The sequence below is a fragment of the Pan paniscus genome, chromosome X (genome assembly GCF_029289425.2).
Source record: "Pan paniscus chromosome X, NHGRI_mPanPan1-v2.0_pri, whole genome shotgun sequence".
Taxonomy (NCBI): domain Eukaryota; kingdom Metazoa; phylum Chordata; class Mammalia; order Primates; family Hominidae; genus Pan; species Pan paniscus.
Window position 1 is genome coordinate 7,213,482 of NC_073272.2, and position 7,425 is coordinate 7,220,906.

Below are 7,425 nucleotides of genomic sequence, written 5' to 3' on the forward strand. Positions count from 1 at the left end.
AAGGAACCAATGATTTCAAGTAAGAATTCTTGGGCAGCTAAGTGTGTGTGTTGCAGACGTGTAGTAGCTTGAATGCACAGCAATGTGCAGAAAAGATGATGGCAAATTTGTTGTCATTAAGACTTCATCTTTCTTCTCTGAATATTAATCACCAGGTTATATATGGTGTGTCATTTGTCCTGAAGTAGTAAAGACATTTTCCCATGTTCTGGATTAACTGTTTCATAAGGCAATTTATTATTCTCTGGTTTTTGTGTGTGTGTGTGCTTGCAGACTGGCTAACAGTGGCATAAATCTCTCTTTTGATGAAGCCTTTCAAATCTAGGGAAATGGAAATAGAATAAGGTCCTCAACTTTCTTTTCTGGAAAAGTCAGTGCCTAGATCATAATGTTCACTTCTGTGGATGGAGCTGCATCTCCGTAAATGGAAGTTGTCTCAAAGAGGCATGCTGTTCCACATCTGTCAAAACTGGGTCAGTAATACTCAATTTCCTATGCCCAAAGCCTATGTCCTCTATAATCTATAATCTATAATCTATTTTTTATGTATGTAATCTTTGTAACTTATGGATGGATTAAGAGGACAAAGACATGGGCATTTTGTGTGTTGGTATTAATACATATTTATTCATTTAGAAGCAAAATATGAGAGCCCCCATAAAAGCACTGAAATTGATTAAAGCTGAATGTGATGTGATGTAGATCATTAGAATGAATTCTGCATAGCATGCAGATTTGTTTTTCAACACATTTTTTAAGCTGTGCTTTGTGTATGTGTACACACCATCTGACAGCACAAATAATAAAGCTAGGAAATGCCTTCTATGCATCAAGACTCAGTTAATCTTTTAATATTAGGATTAGGTAACACACAAATTGGGCTTTTCATTCTAACTTTTAAATTTTAAAAGTTCTCAAGCTCATAATTGCACATATCTCAAATATTGGGATACTTAACTTACAGTCATCATGAAGTGTCCTCTGTCCCCCACAAACAAGGAAATTCTCTACTCTCTACTTTCAGCTCTGTGTTTGAATTGGCCATTGCTGACTCTTTTCCTTCTTTGTCTAGTTCATGGCATTTCGAGCAATGCAGAAAGACTAGACATGGCCATTGTAACAGTCATCAGTTGCTGCGTAACAAGTAATCCCCAAATACCGTGGCTCAAAGCAGTAAATATAAACTCACATGTCTTCTTTAGGTTGGGACTTGGTGAGCAGTTCAGGTGATTGATTCTGGTGCAGTCCAGTTGTCAGCTGGGGGTGCGGTCATTTGAGACTGAACTTGAGCTGGATGATCTTCTTCCAAAGGACAACTATGGTGATGCTTGGGAGGCTAAAATTCTTCTCCAGGTGGCTTTTTCCATAGGGCTGTCCATAGCATGGGTTTCTTAAAAGGGAATGATCAAACAGAGAGGGAGAGAGAATAAATGTCACATTTTATTTATTAAAATAAATAAACATCACATTTTATTTATTAAAATAAATAAACATCACATTTTATTTATTAAAATAAATAAACATCACATTTTATTTATTAAAATAAACATCACATTTTATTAAAATAAATAAACGTCACATTTTATTTATTAAAATAAATAAACATCACATTTTAATTTATTAGTTTATGTAAGTTATATTGTGGCTTTATATATATATACATAAATGCATATCAATTTTGTAATTATGTCCATACATATCTAGAAATCTTATATACATATACAGAAATTACATACCTATGAATCATATACCTAAATATGATTAAAATGGCAAATTATACTATATATATGTACATATGTGTGTAGATATATACATGTAGGTGTGTGTGTATAATACAATTTGCCATTTAACCTTTTTAGATGTATAATTCAGTGGCATTCATTACATTTAAAATGTTGTGGAAGCATCACCACTGTTATGGATTGAATTGCTTCCCCCAAAAATTCACATGTTGAACGCCTAAATTCCTATGTGACTGCATTTGGAGTTAGGGTCTTTACAGAGGTAATTAAGTTAGAATTAGGTCACTAAAGTGGATCTCAATCCAATAGGACTGGTGTCCTTATAAGAAGAGAAGATTAGGATACAGGCACTCACAGAGGGACAACTGTGTGAGGACACAGGGAGAAGACGGGTTCTACAAGCCAGGGAGAGAGGCCTCAGGAAGCACGAGCCTTGTCGACACCTTGATCTTGGGCTTCCAGCCTCCAGGACTATGAGAATATAAATTTCAGTTATTTAAGCTGCCCAGTGTGTGGTACTTTGTCATGACAATCTTAGCAAACTAGTACAACCAACTGCCTATTTCCAAGTCTTTTTCATCACTCTGGAACCATTATTCAATAACTCTCCCTTCCACATTTCCCCAAGCCCCTGGGGATGTATTAATACAATCACCAACAGGAGTCCTAGATTACTGCATGCACAAAAATTGTGGCCAGGACTTTTTGATATCTATAAATTGTCTTCGATGCTTCCTTTTTGCAGTTCCCCCTGGATTTCCATTCTATAGTTCCAACCTTGGTCATTCATCAAAAAACCATTTGCAATCTCCTATCCAGTTCATTCCTTGATTTGGAGCAAATGTGGGTTCTGTTATCTCATGCAGTATTAGTCCATTCTCATTCTGCTAATAAAGACATACCTGAGACTGGGTAATTTATAAAGGAAAGAGATTTAATTGACTCACAGTTCAGCCTGGTTGGGGAAGCCTCAGGAAACTTACAATCATGGCAGAAGGGGAAGCAAACACATCCTTCTTTACATGGCAGCAGAAGAGAGAGAGGTGCAGGGAACCTGCCGTTTATAAAACCATCAGATCTCATGAGACTTACTCACTATCACGATAACAGTATAGGAAAGACCCTCCCCCACGATTATAGGAGCTACAATTTAAGAAGAAATTTGGGTGAGGACACAGCCAAAGCACATCACATGCAGACTATGAGACTCATTCCTTCAGCAGGAATTTATCTGAGCACATATTGTACAACAAGGACTAATGGAGTGCTTGTGTTCTACTGTTGTGTATGCCTTAGTGCCTTGGTTACATCTAATTCAGCAGACCTGTGTAACTCATACCAAAAATCCAATAGAAGAAAAAAATAAAATAAAGCAACAACAACTGATGTGTAAACATTATAATTTCATGAGACCAAATTGCATACAATAACACAAGACCTTTTGGAATTTTGTGGGGTTTTTTCCACCTTTCAAATGCTTTCAAATTTCACATCCAAACTTAAAACATCCACAGTAACCTCTAATCTACTTTCAGTCTCAATAAATTTGCCTCTTCTAGATACTTCCCTTTTTGGACAGGTTCTCATTCAGTCACCCAGGCTGGAGTGCAGTTGTGAGATCACGGTTCACTGCAGCCTCAAATTCCTGGGCTCAAGTGATCCTTCTGCCTCAGCCTCTCGAGTAGCTGGGACTACAGGTGCATGCCACCCTGCCTGACTAGTTTTTAACTTTTTTTTTTATATAGATTTGGAGTCCTGTTATGTTGCCCAGGCTTGTCTTGAACTCCTGGTCTCAAACAATCCTTTTGTCTCTGCTTCCCAAAGTGTTGGGATTACAGGTGTAAGCCACCTCATCCAGCCTAGATATTTCTTATTGGTGGCAGCAAACAGTGTTCGTCCTTTTGTGTCCTCCTTATTTTACTTAGTTGAACAGTGCATTTTAGGACCTAATCTCAGAATTGACATACTATCACATCTTCCATTTGTCATTGGTCACACAGGCTGACTCAAATACAATATGGAAGGGGGATCCCATGAAGCAATAAATTCTAGGAGGTGAGAGATTATCAGGACTCATTTTGGAGGGTGTTTGTCACCATCATTTAGCTATTTCAACATGACTTTGACATTTGGTTTACCTGCCTGCCTACCTATGTACCTCCCTACCTACCAACCAATTTTCCATCTCATTCCACAGGGTTATGAGACCTTCATATAATCTGCTGGCTTCTGAATTATTGCTAGCACTTTCTAGATACCTACTGTCCCAGGAGAGCAGGTCGATGCACACCTACCCACAAAGGCCAAGGGAGCTGAGAGGCTGATGGAAGAAGCTGATAAATTCAGTTTCTAAGAATGAAATATTTAATAGGGACTTACTAACAGAAGCCATGTCTTGGCCATCTGTGAGAAGATGGATCTCCCCACTGTTAATCACAAACCCAGGGCTTATATACCATAGGGAAAGGATATACCTGCTTCAGAAGTGATGTGTAAGACAACTGAAGTTGACCCCTCAGTGAAAGGCTATATGGTCATAGCCTATAATCTGCATAAGGGCAGGATTTACGGTAAGTATGATCAAGGTTCTTTTGACCTATGGGCAGGATTTACAGTAAGTATATGCTAATAGTAGATAAAATAGAAATCTTAGAGGCACTCCCAGAACTGTGATTACTCAGAAGTCAACATGGCCGATTAGCATCCAAGATGGAGTGATTTTAGCCTCTGTAGCCACACACATATCTGGGTGTCACTACCCTTGTGTATGTAACTTTACCTGCCCAAATCTTTCTTTTCTTTGTGTGCATTCAGACCTGCTTGAATTTGTCAGAGAATCCTGCTGTAGGAAGTGTTACGAGCCCAATTGTGTCTTTACCTCTGAGATAAGAGTTAAACAGGGCTCAAGTGGTTTGCTTAAAATTGTAAACTTTAGGTAACAGAAACACAAATTACAGCCATGTCCTGTGCCCTCCATCCCATTGTTCTGCTACAGTGCATAATCTTTTTCCACTGGCTGATTTGAAAAATTACTTTTAAATAAGTAATGAGGTTGTGTTGCTCATTGACCTGTGGATGTTTTCATTTTGGATGTGAAATCCAAAAGAAGCATTTGAAAGGTGGGAGAAAGAAAAGCAAAATTCTAATAGGTCTTGTGTTGTTGTATGCAATTTGGTCCTGTTAAATTAAAATGCTACACATCAGTTGTTGTTACCTTGTTTTATTTTATTTCATTGGATTTTGGGTATGAGTATACATGGATCTGCTGAATATTAGATGTGACTGCAGCACCAAGGCAGACGCAACAAAGTAGAGAATGTATAGAATAAGGTGAAATATTATCTTATGGCTGAAACACATTTTCTGATGAGAATTAAACTTTCTAATTAGTGTATGCTAATAATTGCTAAGTTAAGCTCTCCCCTGAACCCTACACCCATAGAGCTAATTGCTTTCTTGATACAGCTCACAAATGCCATCTCAAACATAAAACAGTCAAAACATGACTTCTATAAATCTGCCATTTCTTCATCTCAGAATACATCACCATTGCCCAAATGAGTGGACAGAGAGACGTGGTTCATCGGTGACTTCTTTTTTTCTCTGGTGCAGCATCCTAATTCTCTACAGTCTTTGGTATATAGCCTGTGTTCATTTAAGTGTCTGTTGAAGGTGGGATTCTGATGGTTGAGTGAGATGGCAGAAGCCACAAGTGCTAAAATTCCAGGGATATGCAGATAGAAGATGATGAATGTTTCTTGATGAGCAGCCAAGGCTGTAATCACAGGATGGAAATCCACAGGAAAGGGAAGGGAAGGAAAGAGGAGGGGAGGGGAGGGGAGGGGAGTGGGGGAAGAGGAGAGAAGGGGAAGGGAGGGCCATAAAGAACAGTTCATGGAAGTCAAAAGGTCCTCACTACAAGTTTTTTCTGCACACAGGGATCTTCAATCTATTTTGGCTATTTTGTATCATATATTTTGTGCTTTTACAGTCAATGCTCTAGTGTTTTTGTTGTTGCTTGTCTGTTTTTCTTAATGATAAATGGGGCCAGGTGTGGTGGATAGTGCCTATAATTCCATGGACTAGGGAGGCTAAGATTGGAGGATCACCTGCGGCCAGGACTTCAAGACCAGCCTGGGCAACATAGCAAAACCCCATCTCTACAAAATTTTTAAAAAGTTAGCTGGGCTTGGTGATGTATACCTGCAGTCCCAGCTACTCAGGAGGCTAAGGTGGGGGTAATCACTTGAGCCCAGGAGTTCCAGACTACAGTGAGTTATGATCATGCCACTACATTCCAGCCTGGGCAACAGAAGGAGACCCTGTCTCTCTCCAAGAAAAAAAAAAAGGCATATCGGCATGTCGTCTTTCCAATAATTGAATAACTTAAAAATAGAAACAAAACAAATAATTCTCGTGTCAAAAGTCAAAACTTAAAAAAAATTTAGAAGCTCTTGAGAAAATTTTAAAAAGTCGAAATTCTAAAACTGAGGCATATATGACTCAATAAAAATTCTGTTTCCATTTGTTTTTTGAATGTCGTATCTCAGGATATGTAAGTTCCTGTAATGATATTTGATCTTATGTACAAGTCTATCAAGTAAAGAGCTCAGAGAGAATCATTGAGATTAATAATACTATTGTTCCTAGTTTTCCATAGTGGATAATTAGATTGCAACAGTCAATTAAGTAGCTCTTGGAGTGTCACGGATGAACATTATGGGGAACTGCAAGCCGGGAAGCATCGCCAGAACTTTAACTCAATTTTTCCGTCTTGAGTCACTCCACAGTGGAGGGTATAAAACATTGACTTATTCCAAATCATGTTTGCTCACAAGGAAAGTAGATAAAGGTGAAGTCATTTGTGAGCTTCTATTTTGAGCACATTGAAAACTGTCTTTAATAACCTATTTTAAATGCTGTCAAGTATGAGGCAGTAAAGCTTGTTCTCTTAAAAATTCTGTGTCAGTGTCAAAACTATTTTCTTTTTTAATGTTGTTTTTTCTTCGTGTGATCCTAATTTCTCAGAAGAAGGTGTTTTCATCGTTAAGATTTTTCAATCCTATTCACGGCATATAAAAGCATCAACAATCTACAAAAAAAAAAAAAAGATAAACCAGCCCAAAAGAGCAGTGCTTTGCCAAGCATTAAAATATCCATTTTAGGACAGACGTGATAATGCCTTATGTAACATGATCAAAGTAACTCCCTTTAGTCCTAAATCCACAGCCCTCTAAAAATGAATTATAAAGTAAGCTGTCATTTTGAGGCCAAAGCCTTTGTTTCCTTTAGGATTTAATGGTCTTGAGAGTTCTCCGCTACCTGCCTCCTGGGAAAAGCCTATTCGTAAAGCACATGAGGATTTGACAGAACTCTGCCAAAAACATGTGTCAGACATTTGTTTTCTTGTGCTTATTTTCCCTTTTTAATAATAATTATACTAAATTTGCATTATTATATATATTTTATATAAATTATATTATAATAATGCAGTTAAATTTGCCTGGAATGACTTGTAATATGACGGCATTCTTTTTGTTAAGTCCCTAGCTGTGATTTTAACTACAATAAATGTGGATGTCATAGCACTCCAGGCTGCATTTACTGGGCTGGTGAAGTGCATTGTAGGTGTGTAGTTAGCAACAATGTGTTGTACGTTTCAAGGTAGATAGAGGAGAGGACT